Genomic DNA, 21088 nt, shown 5'->3' with positions numbered 1-21088 from the left:
TAATTTTACATACCACGTATAGTGAAATTTTAGGTGTCAACTGGAGGGTTGCTATAATTTGGCACCAAACCATTGCTATGATCTATATCTAACATCTGTGAAATTCTTATGAAACAGCTGGCACTTCAGCTTCCACTTAATATAATAAAACAACACCTTAGAACAGTTCTTCTGCCAAGTGCAATAAATTACAATCAAGGTGTCCTGGCATGACCAAGATAGTAATGTAACCAGTAAATGATCACTCCCCTACTTCCTGGTGATTTATCAGCAGGAATTTGCTATCAGCAATTGGATCCATGAGCAATTATTATAGAAATAGTTATTAAAGGGCTTGTCTGGCCTTAGGCACTCTATGTAACTGCAGACTTGTGAATCCTCACATAAGTGTAACACTGATGGGTGTGGACCCACTTTACCACAGGACGGGCTTGCCCTGGAGGGGCATTACTAAGCGACTACCTGGTTTTCGCTAGGGCCTCTGGTGGGGAGGTTAGGCCTGGCTGCAGATAGTCACCAGGTACCACTCCAGGTCAGTCCCCAGGTCTGCGGCACCTGACCGGAGGGTCAGAGAAATGTGTTCAAGGTACAGAAGGGCTAAGACTAAACGTGGCAGGCAGCCCAGGATCAGTAGGAGTAGCCGAGGTCAGGCATGATGGGAGAGCTAGCTGGGTCAACAACAGAAAGCAAAATACAGAAGAAAGCATACACATGACGAAACGGGGTAGGAACTAAACGTTTAGGCAAGGAGTGGTGGGAGGAGCTGCCTAGTATAAAGCATACTCACATGGAATAGGCCGGGGAGCCAGATCTCTGCAGGAAAGAGCAGGTTTAAATTCCTGCAGAGACCGGTACGCCCCCCTAAGGTCAGATGGAACCACCATACTTTAGTAGCAGTGCAAAGGAGTGTATCAGGAAACAAACCTCAATGACCCGACCTGATGCGAGGAGACGCCGCTCAGTGACCATGATGAGTTGGGTGGCGCTGAGGAGACACGTTGGTTATTGACGTGACAGCATGCACTGTGCAGTGACAGCACCGGGGGCTGTGGGAACGTGACCGCAAGTATACGATTTTCATGCATGCGGTAGCTCAATGCAAGTGTATTGAGCGAGGCCAGACACAATCTAGTCTGAATGTGGCTGGAAGTATGCAAATTGTATGCTTGCAGTCACATTACCGCCCACAGTGCTTGCAATAAGAATTCACAAGTCTGCAGTTACATAGATTGGCTGCAAAACTGTAGCCCAAGGTCAGACAACCCCTTTAACAGTCATATGGATATCAGAGGACTAAATGAGACTGGCAGTGTAACAACAGCTATAAACTATAATACCTCAAGTTCATGATAAGAAGTCACATTCTGTTTTTAGTGGTAGGAGGGAAAAAAGTTTCTAAGTTTCTCTAACCTTGTGCTCTAAGGTTTTGTATCAATGTTCTTTTCCGTTAGTCCATCAGTAATAAGATGAACAGATGTCTTAAAAATACTGGAAGACCCAGAGAACGAGTCATCACTGTTCCAATTACAGAAAAAAAGGTGGTAGGGAGGTCCTGTCACTTTTACCGTAAGACTCTTTAGGCAATTGATTAAATAACAATGACCTATTACAATATTATTGGAATTTCTGTGTCGCATTAAACTCTCTTCCAGGCAGGATTTTGGATGGCTTTAATTGTATGGAATGACATGGGCATTCATAGATTTTAGTCTAAAGTTTATAATGTAACATGTTTGCGGAACGAGAACTGGATTAATAAATATTTTACTGCAGAAGCTGATTCACCTGCCCCCCAATACGGAGTTTTTTCCTCCGAGCGGCACTTATTTTTCCTGGTACGCGATTCATACATTCGTATATAGAGCCGATTATCTCTATTGTATTCTCTGCACATTTTGTATATGTCTGACCCTGTGTGGCAGATTATGCCATATTTAGGTATATCGGTTCCACCAACACTTCAATATTCCGCATTGATAAACATTATGAAAAATACACAAGCCTACGTTTTTTTTGTCTGCACGGACTTTCCATTGTTACTTTATCAGCCCAGGTCATAAATCTGCTGTATGACTAATTGAAGTCAGGAAGAAGGATTCATAGCAATATCCCAGAATCTGGAATGGCGTAATGCATTTAAAAAGAAGTAAAAAATTCTGGATCCACACTGGTATAATAGCATGTTGTTCTCTCACCAGCATGTGTCACAAGCCCAATAAGCTGTATTAGCAGCTTATTTGCCAACCGTCTGAAATGGAATTTATGCAAGTTACTAATGAAGTATTTAATAAAAAGGAAAAGAAAATGAGTAATGAAAGGGGTTGGACTCAGAGGCAGGTTTAATAGCCATTTCTAGGTGTTGCCAGTAGGTAAATATGGGATTATTTCAGGTGTTTGATGTTGTCTTCTAAATCAGAGACAGGGGACGATTCATTAAGTATGGCATTGCACCGCCAGTATCAAGAAGGCTCGCTAAAGTATGATGTTTCGAATTCATTAAGAGGCACATGCCACTTAATGAATTCAGCACTTCTTTTCAGTGGCTTGTACGCCCGCCAGAAATGCTACTCCAGTCCGCAACTGGAGTAACATTTCTGGTGTAAGAAACGCTGGCACTTTTGCTGAATTTCACGTGAGGGCGTAGGCATGTTCTGGCTCCTCCTCAGCTCTGCCTATTTTGGCAAAGCTGCTTCAAATTGGCAGCCAAATACCACATTATTTTTTCACAACTCCGCGTTGCGGAAACATTTTGCAGGGTCTGATCTTATCACAAAGTATCTACTAACCTTCTTGCCTTTCTAATATTAGCATTCTCATATTTCAGCAGGGCAGAAGCTGGACTTACATAGACTGAAGACCTCTACTGAACTTCTTTGGTGCTGGGAAGTGATATCGATACAAAGGCTCCAAGGTTTTACCCCAAAGGTGATACCCTTTCTGAACATGAAAATAAGATCTTCTATACAAATAACTTCCTAATAGATACTAGTACATTGGTTTAGCTGATACAAAAATGTTACATTGATTTGCCAGGTGTGAGAAATGTACAGGGTATATAGAAAATGGAGATGCATAAAATGGGGAAATTCATTTGCCCTTTTCTATTATTACCTCTTTCAGAAGATAATTGTGTTTTGGCTAAAATTTATCTAAAATGTTACTACATTAAAATGGTTATGGTAAGTATTTGTGGGGGACAGTAATCAAAACTAAAACTAGGACAAATATATTTTATATTCTTGGTGTTTATTCTTCATTCAGCTAAAGACCGATAACACTGTTGAACAGCAGAATTCTAAATTGGACAAAAGTAGCTAATTTGTATAGATTTTATACTGCTAAAATGAAAATGACAGATAAAATTGAGAATTAGCTCTAGTTTTTATTCTACAAGTGTCTATTGTGGAGAATTGTAATGCAGTAAATGTATGGAAGAAAAGATATTTTTTCATATTAGGATGGCAATATCCGGGGAAGAGAAACACTTCAACCTGGTACAAAAAAAATGTACAAAATGAACCATTGGTTGATTCTAAGAAAATTGTACTCCCTCCGCTACACATCAAACTAGGACTAACGAAAAACTTTGTAAAGAGCGTGCAACAAGAAAGTGAAGGTTTCAAGTATTTGACATTAAAATTTCCTTGATTAAGTCTTGCAAAGTGAAAAAAAAGGGCATCTTTGTTGGTCCACAGATTAGGGAGCTTTACAAGAACATTCAGTTCGATGATGTACTTCAGGCTGTCGAGAAGGCATCCTGGAATAGTTTTAACCCATTCAACACCTTGCGATTTTCCGATTTGGCGCTTACGTTTTTCCCTCCCCTTCTTCCCAGAGCCATAACTTTTTATTTTTCTGTCAATATAGCCATATGAGGGCTTGTTTTTTTGCGAAACGAGTTGTACTTTTGAATAAAACCATTGATTTTACCATATAGTGTACTAGAAAATGGGAAAAAAATTCAAAGTGCGGTGAAATTGCAAAAAAGAGTGAAATTCCACAATAGTTTTTTGTTTTTTTATTTACCATGTTCACTAAATGCTAAAACTGACCTGACAATATGATTCCCCAGGTCTGTACGAGTACACAGATACCAAACATGTATAGGTTCTTTGTTATTTAAGTGGTGAAAAAAAATCCGAAATTTGTAAGTTTGTAAGAAAAAAAATTGTCTTATGTCGCCATTTTCCGAGACCCACAGAATCTCCATTTTTAGGGATCTGGGGCTTATTTTTTGCTACCTGAGCTGACATTTTTATTGATGCCATTTTGAGGACGTACCCATACATCCAAGCTCTTGAAGAGGTTGAGTGTTTGTTCAGCATTTTTGGGAAACAAGGGTGCCTTCAATTACAAAGAGCTGGTGGATAAGATGCTCATGTGCTACCACAAGCTTGGGGTACACGTCTCTGAAGACTCACTTCCTATATTCCCACCTTGACTTCTTCCCAGAGAACTGTGGAGCCGTCAGTGATGAACACGGTGAGAGATTCCATCAGAATATTGCTGCCATTGAGAAAAGTTATGAAGGGAAATGGAGCCCAGCAATGTTAGGAGACTACTGCTGGACAATCAAGAGAGACTCTCCAGAGCTACACTACAAACAACAGGCCAAGAGAAAGCGCCCAACTTAAAATTGCAACAAATGTAGTTAGTTATTTATTATGTATTTTGACCCATGTAATAATAGTTTGTCATAAAAAAATTCCCAATAAGTGTGTGGAAGCTTTTTGTAAATTTCACTTTGTAACCATGTATTTTATTAATTTGATTGCCCCACATCTCCTATTTTTGAAATCTAGAGCTAATGATTTAGCCATATGGTAATATTCTGTTTCCTTATGGTCATAAAAATGTAAAATAACCTCATTTGAATGCATTTACAAAGAATTCATGAAAATTTCTTGAACAGTGTAGTAAGCAAACACATAACACACAAAAGCACAAGAGCAGCAAAAGAATACATAATAGAAAACCTAGATTGGAAGATATATCTTCAAGTCATCATCAAGTCTTAACAAAAAATAGGAAATAATATAGAGAGAACATTTCCATAAAGAGGTTTCGTACTGAGACCACTTGTTATCCCTTCAGTAGCATAAGTAATGTACTTGACAACTCCAGCTACACAGCTTCCATCTAAAATGCAATGAGTGTGCCAGTGCCTTTAAAAAAGGTATGTGAGGAAAGTGGAAGGTATGTTGTATGTGTTTTAGAAGGCATAAGAAGCCTATATCTAACATAAAGGTAGAATTAGGGAATATTAGAGCAGGAATGGAACATATTTGGACAGTTACATGCCAGATGATCTGAATAAATATATTCTCTCCCATTCTGTAGAGTTGGGTTGTCATTTATATTAATTAATTTTCATCATCAATTGGATGGACATTCTGATGATTTGGAGGAAGCCCAATACAAAGGTGTCCCCTAAAGCCCATCAATTAAAAGTTTGTAGGTATGTGACATGATGATGTGACGTGACCTGGTATTAAGATTTATGTTCTGATGTGTACACAAGGGAAGTATTAGATTTCGATAGATGTAATTACCTGTTCCAAAGATCTTGTTCCAACAGATTTCCCTTCGTGTTACTGATAAGACAGAGTATCTCAAGCTAGAAGAAATACAGAAATGTGTAAAAGGAGGCAGAGCAGGGGCTGCCTACGTGGGAGGGGGTGTTACAGAGAGAGAACCAGAGAGGAGGGGAGGAAGAAAGTGTGTGGGTGAAAGAGGAAAAAAAGGAAAGCATTGGAGTAAAGTTATGGGAATGTTAGAGAAATGCTTATACTTACCTATAGCTCGAGGTTTACAAATCTGTAGATTTATAATTAACATTTCCATTTGTGACAATTTTCAAAAATGTTGCAAACTAGACTTATTGCTATATTTCCACTGTTCCTCAAGCATCTAATGCTAAGCCTGGGTTTACATGCTAGGATTTGTGATCAGATCAAAATGATGATTAGAAATGATTGAACAAATACTAAATGAAATCAGATAGGAAACACGAAGATTCCTTTTTATTGCAGTCTGACATTGGGTTGTCATTCATACCTCGGATGAATGAATGACTAAGGCTGTCCATTCACATAATAGTTTGAATGTCCGGAATCTTTTAAATTATTCATAAGTACGGACCCACCAGCAACATAAGAGACTAAGCTGTTCAATCAGGTAACATAGTGAAAGCTTGAGAAAATTGGGAAATGATTGTCTGAATTTGGCCGACCAAGGCCAAAAAACTCCAACCTGACAGAATGTTTTTGGCTGGCTAGTGTAACACGAGTCACTACTCACGTCATAAACAGAGGGGTGAGGCAAAAGCGTAGTCAGGTCACAGTCCGCGGTCAAATTTCCAAGTAAGTAGCAGATCAAAAATAAGGGGCTAGGCAAATAGATAGTCAAAGGGAAATCTAAGGTCGGCAAACAAATATCAGAATACTAGAACTTAAAGCACAGAGCTGACACACACACACCACTTGAGCAGAGCTGCAACTGACACAGATTAAAGGCAGACAGCCAGCTAAATAGCCTGGGAGTCACTCCGAACAGGAGAAACTATACGAAACCCAGGACACCCCAGCCCTGATTGAGTGACTGGACTGCCACTCACCACACTGACAGCTTAGCATGCCCTTGCCCAAGATTGGACGTCTGAGCTGCCACTCACCACACTGAGTGGAGGAATCGTGACAGTACCTTTTTTTCTAGAGGGGGCCACTGGACCCCCAAGTTTCCCAGGAAATCTAGAATGGAAGTCCCTGACGAGGCGATCAGCCTTCACATTTCGTGCTGGAACCCAGGATCTCTCCTTTGGTTTGCATCCCTTCCAATGGATGTGATACTTGAAGGAATTACAGACATTCTGAGAATCCACAATTTTTTGTACCTAGAACAGTAAGCGGTCATTGACAGAAACCAGAGGAAGTGGGAATGAGGGAGACAAAATCGAAGGGACAAACTTCCATAACAGAGATTTATGGAAGATGTTAGGGATGCGACGTGATAGAGGAAGCTTCAACTTAAAATCCACCAGATTGACCACATCTAGAATCTCATAGTGTACAATGAACTTCAGATCCAACTTTGCAAATGGTACTTTAAGTTTAATATTTTTGAATGACAACCAAACCTTATCACCGACTTTAAAGACAGGACCCGCTGGACACTTTCTATCAGCCTTCCGTTTTTGGCAAATCTGAGTGTCCCCAAAATTATTTCGAACCTCCCTCCAGACATCCCCAAGTCTCTGTATAGTGACCTCTTACCCAGGACATTCAGAATTTATCCTAGAAAATTCACCAAAATAGGGATGAAAACCATAATTAACAAAAACGGCGATCAAAGATTGATTTGACCTTTTTGTCTGACCGTTGATTTCAGGGTGGTAGACAGAAGAAAAAGTCAATAATTCCATACAAAAAGTTCTCTAGAATTTGGAGACAAATTGTACTCCCTTATCAGAAACAATGTTAAGAGTAATGATGGGCAAACTCCTGACCGTTCGGGTCCTGGGAGTTCACCTGAACAGTTTATTAAACATTCGGGTTTGGGTACCAGAACAGTACCCGAACACAGGCCCCATTCATATGAATGGTGGACCCAAACATCCCTGGTTTCCCATGCTGTCATCTACGCGCCAGCGCGGGAAACATGGGTTCTGATCGGCGGTAACATCGTTACCGTAGTCAGAGCGCTGCGAGATCATGCTGTCAGATATCAGCGTGATCCAGCAGCTGTGATTGTCACCCACAGTAAAAAGCTTGCCGCAGGAGACAGGCGCCGGCTGATGAGACTACTACCCGTCGCTGGATGGGAGCAGTAGTCTCATCCAGCAGTACTTGTGCTGAAAGTAAAGTTAAAATTAATAAATAAATAAAAATAAAAAAAACATTATACTCCCCTACACCTAATCCCCGATGCCCTCGTCTCCTGTAAAAAATTTAAAAAAAACATATACTCACCTTAACACCTAATACCCGATGCCCATGTCACCTGTAATAAAGAAAAAATAATAAACCACCATAATCCTCACCTATCCGCCGCAGTCCTGAGTGTCCGATGCAGATCTCATGAATAGAACAGCCACATCATTACATGTGACTGCTCTATTCAGCAGCCAGCAGTACACTGACAAGAGCGTCATCGCTCCTGCAGTGTATAGCGCTGAGCTGCCAGGAGTGAAGTCACTGAAGTTCATCAGATGATGAATCTCCGGTGATCTCACTTACGACACAAAGGCTGAGTGAGAAAATTCCCACGCAGCAGTGGTGCCATAAGGGAGGTCACCTGGGCTCATCAGCTGATTGAACTCCAGTGACCTCACGGCAGCTCAGCGCTATACACTGACACAGGAGAAATTACACTCCTGTGTCAGCGTATAGCATGTTGTATTGTAGAGCAGTCACATGAGTGACTACTGATGTGACTGTCCTTCAAATGATCCGATCGCCGTGGGACACTTGGGATTATGTCAACACGGCGGATAGGTGAGGGATATGGTTGTTTTTTATTTTCTGTTTTTTTACAGGTGACAATGGATTAGGCGTTAGGTGAGTATAACCGTTTTTTATTTTTAAATAAATATGTAAAAAATGGTGTGGACTTTTATTTAGAATTAAAGACTTAATTCTTGCCGTTGTCTTTATTTCCAAACATGTACTATGGGGTTAGTAATGGGGGCGTCTTATAGACGCCTCTCCATTACTAACCTTGGCTTCATGTCAGCTGCCAATACAAGGGTGACATGAACCCCAACCCCATTACCCCACTTGCCACCGCAACAGGGCAAGTGAGGAGAGCTGAGGCTAAGCACCAGATTTGGTGCATCTTAAGGATGCGCCATTTCTGGGGCCGAAGAGGGCTGATATTATTAGCCCCAGAGAGGGCCAGTATCCATGGCCCCTTCCCTGACTATTAATATCAGCTCACAGCTGTCTGTTTAGCCTTTCATGGTTAGATTTTATAGGAGGACCCTACGTCAATTTTTTCAGGGGTCCCCCTGTAATCTAGCCAGTAAAGGCTAAACAAACAGCTGTGGGCTGTTAGTAATAGCCAGGGAACATTTTTGGTTAATGGCCCCTTCCTCGACTAGTAATATCAACCCCCAGTGGATCAGCCCCCCAAGTTACCACCAATCAGAGCCTGTGTTTCCGGTGCTATCACGCAGATGAACCTGGACCCGAACAGTAACACAGACTTCCTGAGGTGTTCGGTATGGACCCCAAACTTTACGGTTTGGGTTCACTTATCTCTAATTAAGAGGAATTCTATGCAATCTCACAACATGACAAACAACTTAGACAGTGTCTCAGCATTAGGTAACTCTGAAAAAGTAATAAAATGAGCCTTTGCTCTGAATCGGTCAGCCACTAGCCAAATAACAGTTTTCCGACCAGACAGAGGCAAATCCGTGATTAGTCCACAGTCTTTCTGGAATTGACAATGGAGCCAGTTCCCCAGCTGGCTTGTTATGTGCAACCTTCACAAGCAGATTATTACGGGTCCGGGTGGTGGAACCCCTGTGCTTCAGTGCAAGGAGGGACCAGAGGGGTGTGATTAAGTGCCTACTCGGCCTGACCTAGGTCACACGGCGGCTTAGTCGACTCCTTGAACAAGGGAGGGACCGGGCAGGTGGACCAGGTGCCACTCTGGGACCGACCTTGTGTGAGAGCAGGTGACTCACACGGGTCAGATGGTAGGAACTGACCAGTACAGCGGATGAGCACGGCAGGCAGGCTGGCGGGTGGTCCAGGTAGATAAGCAGGCAGATACGGCTAATAGCCCGACAGGTGCTCCAGGTAGACAAGCAGGCGGGCACGACAGGTTACTTGGCAGGTGGCCCGGGTTGACGGTCATGGCAGGTAACTGGCAGGTGCTCCAGGTAGACAGGCTGGTGGGCACAGCAGGTAATTGGCAGGTGCTCCAGGTAGACAGGCTGGCGGGCACGGCAGGTATCTGGCAGGTGCTCCAGGTATAAAGGCTGGCGGGCACGGCAGGTAACTGGCCGACTGGCGGGCAGATCTATAGACAGACTGGTGGGCAGGACTGACAGGCAGCGGGACCTGAGGGCTGAAACAAGTGTTAGCACACGGAACAACAACAACCTTGCACAGGCACCTCCAAATTGGAGGAGGTGCCCAATATAGAGGGAAGTCCTCTGGCCATTGGCCGGGGACTCTATAGGGCGGCATGCGTGGCCCCTTTAAGAGAGAGTGAGCACGAGCCCTAAGCACAGACCCCGGGAAGCTGCGCGCTGAGCGTGCTGCAGCAGCAGGGGAGCGGGAATACGCCGAACCTGAACTACGGTGGTGAGGGGAACGGAGTCGCTGCCCGACTGGAGGCAGAGACGCCGATGCTACAGTACCCCCCCTTCACGCCCCCTCTTCTTCAGGCCCGCAAGAAATTTTTTTAAGAAGATGAGGGGCATGAATGTTCTCCCTGGGTTCCCAAGACCTCTGCTCAGGGCCAAACCCCTTCCAATCCACAAGAAAGAAAGTCTTTCCTCTTACCCTCTTGGTGGGCAAAATGTTTTCTACCTCAAAGACGTCCTCAGCAGAGACAGGAGCTGGAGCGGTACCTGGATCATCAGAGAAAGAATTAACGACAACAGGTTTGAGGAGGGATACATGAAAGGAGTTGGGAATACGTAAGGTGACCGGGAGTTTCAGTTTGTAAGCCACGGGATTGATTTGGTTCAGAACCTCGAACGGACCGATGAACCACGGACCCAACTTATAGGAAGGTATCTTAAGACGAACATATTTGGAGGAAAGCCAGACCTTGTCTCCTGGACGGAATTGAGGCGGATCCAGGCGTCTCTTATCAGCATGTTTCTTCATCCGCTCTGAAGACTGAAGAAGTGCAGATCTAGTGTCCAAATGGCTGAAAATTTGCTGACCAGAGACTCTGCGGCAGGATTGTCCACTGAAGAGGAGACAGGAAACAGAATCCAGGGGTATTAACAGTAGACCACAAAGAACGGGGATTTGGAAGAGGACTCACTTTCATGGTTATTATAGGAGAACTCGGCCCAAGGCAGGAGCTCAACCCAATCGTTATGGTGAGCGTTGACAAAGTGCCGAAGAAAGCTGGTAAGAACCTGGTTGATACGTTCCACTTGACCATTGCACTGAGGATGATAAGCAGAGGAGAAAGCCAAGGAGACATCCAGCAGTTTACACGTAGCTCTCCAGAAGCGCGAAGTGAACTGAACCCTGCGATCAGACACAATGTGGAGGGGTAGGCCGTGGAGACGAAAAATGTGATGAATGAAGTCCTTAGCCAGCACAGATACAGACGGAAGACCAGGCAGAGGGATTTAGTGGGCCATTTTAGAAAAGCGGTCAGCGACCACCCAAATAACAGTACAACCAGCAGAAACAGGGAGATCCGTGATGAAGTCCATTGCAATGTGTTGCCATGGAGCGGAAGGCACAGGAAGAGGAAGAAGATGGCCAGATGGAAGGTGCCTGGAAACCTTGTTACGGGCACAGGAGGAACAAGCCGGGACGAAGTCCGCAACATCCTTGCGCAGGGAAGGCCACCAGTAATGACGGGCGATGAGCAAAAAGGTCTTCCTCTGGCCAACATGACCGGCTAGTTTGATGAATGGCCCCAGAGTAGAACCTTCTTACGATCCGGAACCGCTACAAAGGTCTTACCGGGTGGAAGATGAGACAGGTCAAACGGGGCCACAGTCATTACTTTGGAGGGGTCGATGATATGTAGAGGTTCCTCCTCTTGGTCGGAAGACAGGAATGTGCGGGATAGAGCGTCAGCTTTAATGTTCTGGTCAGCTGGGCGGTAATGCAGAGTGAAGCAGAATCGGGCAAAGAAAATTGACCACCTGGCCTGGCGTGGATTTAATCTTTGGGCGTTCTGCAAATAAGCGAGGTTTTTGTGGTCAGTGTAGATGACCACTGGGTACAGAGCCCCTTCCAGCAAGTAGCGCCACTCCTCCAGCGCTAATTTGATGGCCAGCAGCTCACGATCTCCTATGGAGTAATTGCGCTCAGACGAGGAGAAGAGCTTGGAGAAGAAACTGCAGGTTACCATTCTCCCGGACGAGGACTTCTGGGTGAGCACCGCTCTGGCGGAGGATGCATCAACCTCCAGGAAGAACTGCTTGTTGCAATCTGGACGGTGTAACACAGGGGTGGAAGAGAAGGCTTGTTTCAGGGAGACTAAGGCCTCCTCCTCTTCGGAAGTCCATTCCCTGGGATTTGCTCCTTTACGGGTGAGCGCGGAGATGGGAGCAGTCTGGAAGGAGAAATGAGGAATTAAGAGGTGGTAATAATTTGCGAAGCCCAGGAATCGCTGAATCGCCTTCAACTCCTCCGGACGGGGCCACCTTAAGACGGCTGAGACCTTCTCGGGATCCATCCGCAGACCAGTCTCGGAGATAATATAGCCCAGGAACGGTAGACCGGTCTGCTCAAAGAGGCATTTCTTGAACTTACCATATAGGCGATTCTGCCGGAGCCTTAACAGAACCTGACGAACATCCCTCCAATGTGAGGGCAGATCTGGAGAGAAGACCAAGATATCGTCCAGGTATGCCACTACGCAAGAATACAGAAGATAACGGAAGATGGCTGGAGCATTACAGAGACCAAAAGGCATCACGCGGTACTCGTAGTGACCATCCTGGGTGTTGAATGCCGTCTTCCACTCGTCTCCCTGGCGGATCCGGATCAAATTATACACCCCACGAAGATCGAGCTTAGTGAAGATCTTCGCGCCTTTAAGGCGGTCAAACAGCTCCGAGATAAGAGGCAGGGGGTACTTATTTTTGATGGTAATCTGGTTAAGACCCCTGTAATCAATACATGGACGTAGGGAGCCGTCTTTCTTCTTGACGAAGAAGAATCCTGCACCAGCCGGAGAGGTGGATCTCTGGATAAATCCCCTAGAAAGATTCTCCTCTATGTACTCAGACATGGCCCAGGTCTCAGCCAGCGACAAGGGGTAGATACGCCCGTGAGGGAGGAGAAGCGCCAGGTACCAGGTCGATGGGGCAATCATACGGCCTATGAGGTGGTAGTGTGTCTGCTTCCTTTTTGTCGAAGACGTCAGCATAGGACCAGTAGGGTGCCGGCAGACCAGGTAGATTAGCCGGAGTAGACGGGGGTCGAGCTGGACGAACCGGGACCAGACAGGACTCATGGCATTCCTGACCACAACGGATCACTTCACCAGATCTCCAATTCAGGATGGGCTCATGTCTTTGTAACCAGGGTAGACCAAGCAAGAGGGGGTGAGAGAGACTGGACAGCACATGAAATGAGATCTTCTTCGAGTGCAGCATTCCCACCTGAAGGTTACAGACTCTGTGACGAGTAAGATGGTCTCCGGAAAAAGCCTCCCATCCATGGAGGCAACCGCAAACGGTTCAGCCAGGCATACAGTAGGAATCTGATACCGCTCCACAACAGCCTGTTGAATGAGATTCCCAGCGGCTCCGGAATCCATATGGGCAATCCCGAAGAAGCGGGTCTCACCATTGGAAATAGAAACAGACAGAGTCAAGGATGGAGAGGATTTACTCTTGCCTAGGACGACCTCTCCGAGCGGTCCTAGACACTGGAGTTTCCCGGCCTCATCGGGCAGGAACGGATTCAGATGCTCTTTACTGCCACAGTAGAAGCAACTGCCTTCAGCTCGGCGCGTCTCCTGGCGAGACTTGACCATCCTGGTTTGGTCAATTTGCATGGGCTCAGGTGAACATGCCCGGGGAATAGCGGGTTGAGAGGCTGGCTTTTGGAATACAGGAGCGAGACACGGAGATCTTCTCTCCCGGGTAGTCTCCTTAGCACATTCCAGAAAACGGATGTCAATCCGGGTAGCTAATGACACCAGGTCGTCCAGGGTGGAAGGGATGTCACGAACGGCTAGCTCATCCTTGATCCGTCTAGAAAGACCCTCCCAGAAGGTGGACACCAGGGCCTCATTGCTCCAGGCAAGCTCAAATGCAAGGGTTTGGAAATGTATGGCAAACTGGCCCACGGAGAGACTCTCTTGGCGGAGATGGAGAAATGAGGAGGCAGTAGAAGATTTTCGTCCGGGCTCATCGAAGACCTTCCAGAAGGCAGCGAGGAAAGCCGGAAGATCGGACACCAGGGGATCCCCTCTTTCCCACAGAGGGTTTAGCCATGCCAATGCCTCCCCGGTGAGGTGGGACATGATGAACGCCACCTTGGCCCAGTCGGAGGGGAACTGATGTGCCAGGAGTTCAAAGTGCAGCGTGCACTGATTTAAGAAGCCCCGACATAAGATGGGGTCACCACCAAAACGTGGAGGGGCAGAGAGCTGGGGTTCAGAGCTGGGTGCCATAGCGCCAGTAGGTTGAGGTGCCGCCAGAGCAGGTGCCACTCGGCTAGAGACGGACACAGACGGGGTTGACAGCGTGTCCAGGCGGGAGATGACATTACGCAGATAGGACAGGATAGTCTCCTGTTGGGATCTCTGACTTGAGACCTCCTGGTGAAGGTCAGAGAGCGAAGGAGCCTGGGGGCCACCGGGTTTCATGGCCTGTGCAAACCGTTACAGGTCTGGGTGGTGGAACCTCTGTTCTTCGGTGCAAGGAGGGACCAGAGGGGCGTGACTAAGTGTCTACTTGGCCTGACCAAGGTCACACGGCGGTTTAGTCGACTCCGTGAACCAGGGAGGGACCGGGTAGGAGGATCAGGTGCCACTCTGGGACTGACCTTGTGTGAGAGCAGGTGACTCCCACGGGTCAGATGGTAGGAACTGACCAGTACAGCGGATGAGCACGGCAGGCAAGCTGGCAGGTTGTCCAGGTAGATAAGCGGGCAGGTACGGATAATAGCCCGACAGGTGCTCCGGGTAGGCAAGCAGGCGGGCACGACAGGTTACTTGGCAGGTGCTCCGGTTTGACGGGCTGGCGGGCACGGCAGGTAACTGGTAGGTGCTCCAGGTAGCCAGGCTGGCGGGCACGGCAGGTAACTGGCAGACTGGCGGGCAGAACTGTAGACAGATTGGCAGGCTAGACTGTAGACAGACTGGCGGGCAGGACTGACAAGCAGTGGGACCTGAGGGCTGAAGCAAGTGTTCACACACGGAACAACAGCCTTGCACAGGCACCTCCAAATTGGAGGAGGTGCTTAATATAGGGGAAGTTCGTCGGTCATTGGCCGGGGACTCTATAGGGCGGCGTTCGCGGCCCCTTTAAGAGGGAGGGAGCGCGCGCGCCCTAAGCACAGAGCCCGAGAAGCTGCGCACAGAGCGTGCCGCAGCAGCAGGGGAGCTGGAGGACACCGGACCTGGACCGTGGCGGTGAGGGGAACGGCGTCTCTGCCTGGCTGGAGGCAGAGACGTCGATGCTACACAGATACAAAATTTTTAATCTCAATAATTACACATGGCCACCAAATAAGCCTAGTAATAGCTTTCCACGTAGCCATGATTTCAGGATAGCCACTCAAGATAGAATCATGAAACTGCTGCAACAGATGAAATTTTAGGTACACAAGTACAAATAATTTGGACCATGGAGTGGCAGAAGGAGCCAAAGACTGAAGGATCTCAGCTTCCAACTCCGAGGATACCACAGAGACCACAATGTCCTCAGGGAGAATGGAGGTCGTGGAGAAACTTAACTAAGACTGTGTAATAGTGCGTCAGCCTTCACATTCTCAGACCACAGCCTGAACGTGATGGAGAAGTTAAATTTGTTTATCTCTAAAGACCATCTGACCTGTCTAGGAGTTAGCCGTTTATCTGATTCAATATATGCTACATTTTTATGATCAGTGATCACAGTGACTTGATGAACTGCCCCCTCCAAAAAAAAGTCTCCATTCCTTAAAGGCTAATTTAACAGCGAGTAACTCACGATTCCCAACATTGTAATTTCTTTCGGCAGACAAAATTTTTTTTCTAGAAAAAAAAAGCACATGGCTGCAAATTGGTCAGCATTTTGGATCCCTGAGATAAAACGGCCCCTACCCTGACCTCCGAAGTATCCACCTCCGCAATGAATGGTTCTTGGAGATCGGGTTGGATTAGAACCGGAGCAGACATAAAAACACTCTTTCAATTTTTAAAAAGCCCTAATACCATCCTGTGGCCAAACCTTGAGATCCGCCCCTTTACGTGTGAGGTCAGTAAGAGATTTAGCAATCTGAGAAAAACCCCTAATGAATTTCCTCTAATAGTTGCCAAATGCTAGAAAACATTGCAAAACTTACAGGTCACTAGATTGAACCCAATCTATTATGGCTTGCACCTTCCCAGGATCAGTCTTAAACCCCTCAGACAATAAAATTAACCCCAGGAATGAAATTTCCTGAACAGAAATAATTAATTTCAGCAAATAAAGAATTCTCCCTCAACTTTTTTAATACTACACTGACATGTTCCTGGTGAGAATGCAAATCAGGCGAAAAAATTTAAATATCCTCATGGTAAATCACAACAAATCTCCCAAAGCAATCAGAAAAAATATAATTCAAAAAGTTTTGAAATACTGTTGATGCATTGGTTAACCCAAATGGCATGACAAGGTTTTCTAATAAACCCTCAGACGTTAAAAACACAGCTTTTCAACTCATCTCCCTTCATGATGAGTATCAAATTGTAAGTCTCTCTATGGTCGAGTATAGAAAACCAGTTATCCCCTACCTATATGATCAGCTGATGTGGGCTAAGTGGAAGTGGGTAAGTGTTCAGTTCTCGGAAATCGAGGCAAGGACAGATGCCACCATCTTTCTTCTTTACAAAGAAAAGTCCAGCAGCTACAGGGGAGGAGGAAGGATAGATATGACCATTCCGTAAACTTTATGTAAAGTTTCCATAATTATTCATGGCGGTATGTTCAGGCCCAGGCATATTGTAAAGGCAAGCTTTAGGTAATCTGGCATTAGAGACAAGATCAATAGCACAATCCTAAGGACAATGGGGAGGTAATATCTCCGGAGAGGTGTTTTCAAAAAAAGAGGCGAAGTCCTTCAGGTACGCCAGCAGACCCTCCAGGCTTGAAGAGCATATTTGTAGAGAACTGAGACATTTCTTATGACATTTAAGGCTCCACTTATCACCTTCTGACACCAATCAATAACAGGATTGTGAATAACTAGTAGTAGGATGGAGATGGTGCGGGACCAGGATCGCACTCCACCGAGATGAAGAATTGTGCCGAGAGATTCTATGTAGTGATGAGCGAGCACTAAAATGCTCAGGTACTCGTTGCTCGGGTCGAGAGAATTGGAATACTCGGGTGCTCGACCCGAGCAAAGAGCCCAATGTAAGTCTATGGGAAACTCGAGCATTTTTCAGGCGGCTCCCCCTGGCGGTCTGCAGAGGGCCTGAAAATTGCCCAAATCGATGGGAACAGTGCTCAAATGACATGGGAACAGCATGGGGAAGACCCCTGGAAGCATTTCTGACTCCCAGGTCACTGCTGTCAACAACGTTGTCAGAGGTATTACGCCACTTTTACGGACTCACAAAATCTGCAAAAACAAATCCAAAATGGATTTTCCTGGGAAATATGTTAAGAAACATCCTTTCCAAGGTAATGACTTGTATATAAGGCAAAAAAACAAAACAATACCAAAAATACTCCTCCACACCTTGGGCTATGTTCTCACGTAGCGTTTTTGATGAGTTTTTGCACTTTTGCATGGCTTTCAACCAAGACAATTGCATTCACTGGGAAATGTCATTTTAACATTTTACGACCTTATCTGGCCATGTGGTGTGTGACACATCATCAGACACATGCAAACGTAAGTATGCAGCCACCCACCCACCTACAGGCTGAAATACTATACTGCCAAATTTTTGACAGCTACTTGCACTTGAAATGTGGCCTTTTAAACTCGTGGAGGCGGAAGCTGTCCACAATCTTATGGCGGCGGCGACCGGCTATCCATACTCAGTCCCCAGCCGCCACCATTTGTCCCGGTGTCGTCTCCGCCTTCCACAAGCACGGGTCCCACAACATTATCCGTGCCCTCCCCAGTGAACTTACTGGGGAGGACTGCCTACAGACAAACACGTGGTAAAGTGAATGTGGCCAGGGACGGTGGAGCTAGTCCACAGCTTTTTTTGCTGAGTTGTATTTCACCACAGCCATATTCTTTAGCTTGGTGAAAGGACTTGGGAAACCATATCTACTCCAGCTGTCATTTCTCCCAGGAAGTCCTCTAAAGCTGCTTGCACTTGAAATGTGGCCTTTTAGGCTCGTGGAGGCGGAAGCTTTTCATAACCTCATGCCTCATGTCCCTACTCGGTCCCCAGCCGCCACTATTTCTCCTGGTGTTGTCTCCGCCTTCTACAAGCGCGGGTCCCTGAACATTACTGCTGGTACTTTTCTGTGGGAATCTGCTTGCCTCCTATCAGCCTGGAATATTTTCAGTAAACTATGTTACGACGCCATGGTATTAGTACTGCCCCCAGTACCAGTAGCGAAGCCATCCCCAATTTCCTTCTCAGGAATTTTACTTGGTAGACTGGCTGCCCAAATACATTTTCTCACAAAGGAGCTGAAGATAGAGTGGCAGTAGGTGCCAGTTTCTCCAGCCTGTTAGATATTAGAGGGTGAATGGCAGCACATTGGATCAGTGGTTAGCACTGAAGCCTTGCAGCGCTGGGATCCTGGGTTCAAATCCCAGCAAGGACAACATCTGCAAGGACTTTGTATGTTCTCCATGTGTTTGCGTGGGTTTCCACCTCAGTAAAAAAGCAGCCATAGAGTGTCTGGGAACCTTCCCACACACTTTTCTTAGCCAGGACTGCTTCTCAGCAGGGTTGGACAGTCCCACCAGAGAATACTCTCGTGTGCCCTGGCTTCTACATCAGAAGAGTTCATGATAGCGCTAACTTTGCAGCTGCTATGGGGCTCTTGAGCGGGGGAGAAAGGTGAGCCCTCAGAATCAAATCCTCTGTTGGGCCCAATGTTTTTCAATCTGAAACAGCTTCTTAGTGGCAGTTGTATTTCACCACAGCCATATTCCTTAGCTCGGTGAAAGGACTGGCATAGAGGGAAACCGTATCCACTCCAGCTGTCATTTCTCCGTCACCAGGTTCCGCCCATTGTCACACATGACCATGCCTGGCTGTATGTTCAGCGCTGAGAGCCACAGATCAGGCTGCTGTGTTACAGCTTTAAACAACTCTGCAGCACTGGGCGGTTTGTCACCTAAGCATTAAGCATGTTGCTGTGCTGAAGATAACTTGTTGCCGCTTGGCCAATGCAGTGCTGCAGTGCTTTCAGCTTGTGACTGATGTGGTCATTTCGGAGATGGAGGAGGTGGTGCAGGAGCTGAACAATGTGATTACATTGAGGTTACATTGGCGACTCTGTTTTTTATACTAAAGAAAGATCCTACTGTTTTGTTTTTACATTATTTTGTAAGACAAATGCATTCACTGGGAAATGTAATTTTAACATTTTACAACTTTATCTGGCAATGTGGTGTGTGACATCATCAGACACATCCTTTTTCATTTATGATGGAGGGACTCTGAAAGTCATAAAGTTTATTTTTATAGGGCCATCAGGTGGCCCATACTATTCTTAAAGGGCCAGCAGTCGGCCCTCGCTATTGTTAGAGAGCCATTAGCCGGCTATGCTTTGTTGTTCACATAATTAACGAGTGGGTCTCCTATACTGTTATTGCGTATGCAGTGACTGCAAGGGCTGCCAACAATTCGGACGCAGCCCAATACCCCTTTGAGGAGACATATAGAAGGGTCTCAGTAAAAAAAATGTTCCCATTATAAAGGAGCGGGCCTCCTATAGTGGTAATGCCCATGCTGTGACTGCAAGGGCTGCCAAAATTTGGGAAAAACCCCACTAAGAATTTAAAGACACAGAGCAGGGCCACAGTAACGAGTACGACATGTTCCCATTAGAAAGGAGAGAGTCTGCTATACAGTTATAGGGTATGCAGTGAGCCCAACAGCTGACCAATTTTAGGAAAAAACCCACTAAGAAATAAAGACACATAGAGCAGGGCCACAGTAATGACAAATTCCCATTAGAAAGGAGAGGGTCTCCCATAGTGTTGGCCTATGCAGTGAATGCAAGGGCTGCCAAAAATTGGGAGGCACTCCAATGTCCTTGGAAGAGACGTGGAGGAGGGCTTCATAAAAAAAATGTTCCCATTAGAAAGGAGTGGGTCTCCTATACTTGTAATGCCCATGCACTAAGTGTATGGGCTAACAAACATTTACCCCTGGGGGGTATACATGAACATACTGTATAAAAACATTTTGTTTACGGGCATCATAAACACCCTTTAAAAAAATTATGTGGGTGTTGCATCACGGACCACGGTCACCCAGGTGATATGGTGGTGGAGGATGAGTAGAAGGAGGAGGACAAGAGCAAATAGCCAAAATCAGGAAGTATATACCCATGTGTGGGTGTGAAAAGGTACATGGGATTACACCTCCCAAAAAAAGACACTGGATTTGAGTTTATGTTACGCTGCTATCATTCGGTGGTGTTGAGAAGTCTTGCCCAATCCAGCCCTTGTTCATTTTTATAAGAGTCAGCCTGTCAGCATTTTCAGTTGACAGGCGGATGCGGTTAATCAGTCATAATTCCACCAGCGGCACTAAAAACCCGCTCTGATAAAACGCTGGCGGCAGGGCAGGCCAGGACCTCCAAGGCATAGAGAGCCAGCTCATTCCACGGATCCACCTTGGATACCCAATAATTATAAGGCACCGAAGAATCACAGAGGATTTTGGTACAGTCGGCACGGTACTCCCTCAGCATCTTCCCAAACTTTGCACTCCTTGTGAGAGTACCCCGCGCCTCAGGGCTTGTGCGATGGGAGGGGCTGAGAAAAATCTCCCAGAACTTTGACAGTGTTCCCCTGCCTCAGCTGGATTGAAGTTGTGTCTCTCTCGCCTGTACTCCTTGGTTGTCCAACGAACTATGACCTCTGCTGCCAGCGTTTTCAGATGGGAATTTCTTTAATAGTTCCGCAACAAGGGCCTTCTGGTACTCCCCCATTTTTGTAGACCTGTCCGCTTCAGGAATAAAAGATATAAAGTTCTCCTTGTAGCATAGGTCTAGAAGTGTCACCAACCAGTAATAACTGTCACC

The 21088-nt window shown here is 46.0% G+C and overlaps 1 protein-coding gene across 3 annotated transcripts in view; it reads right to left on the bottom strand.

Moving 5' to 3' along the window:
• LOC141274040 (excitatory amino acid transporter 1-like) overlaps positions 1 to 21088 on the bottom strand; it is a 217701-nt gene that overhangs the window by 150636 nt on the left and 45977 nt on the right. The window contains exon 2 of one of the 3 annotated variants that reach the window (XM_073686270.1): positions 5553 to 5617. The exons of 1 other annotated variant lie outside the window; for it this stretch is intronic. The gene's annotated coding sequence lies outside the window, so the exon portion shown is untranslated. Of the gene's footprint in view, positions 1 to 5552; positions 5706 to 21088 lie in introns of those variants that run through there. One more of the 3 variants, XM_073686269.1, reaches the window with a different exon arrangement.

The sequence above is a fragment of the Phyllobates terribilis genome, unplaced genomic scaffold (genome assembly GCF_046119375.1).
Source record: "Phyllobates terribilis strain yellow unplaced genomic scaffold, ASM4611937v1 Scaffold_1__5_contigs__length_1240528914, whole genome shotgun sequence".
Lineage (NCBI taxonomy): Eukaryota > Metazoa > Chordata > Amphibia > Anura > Dendrobatidae > Phyllobates > Phyllobates terribilis.
This window is presented reverse-complemented; position numbering and strand designations above follow the sequence as displayed.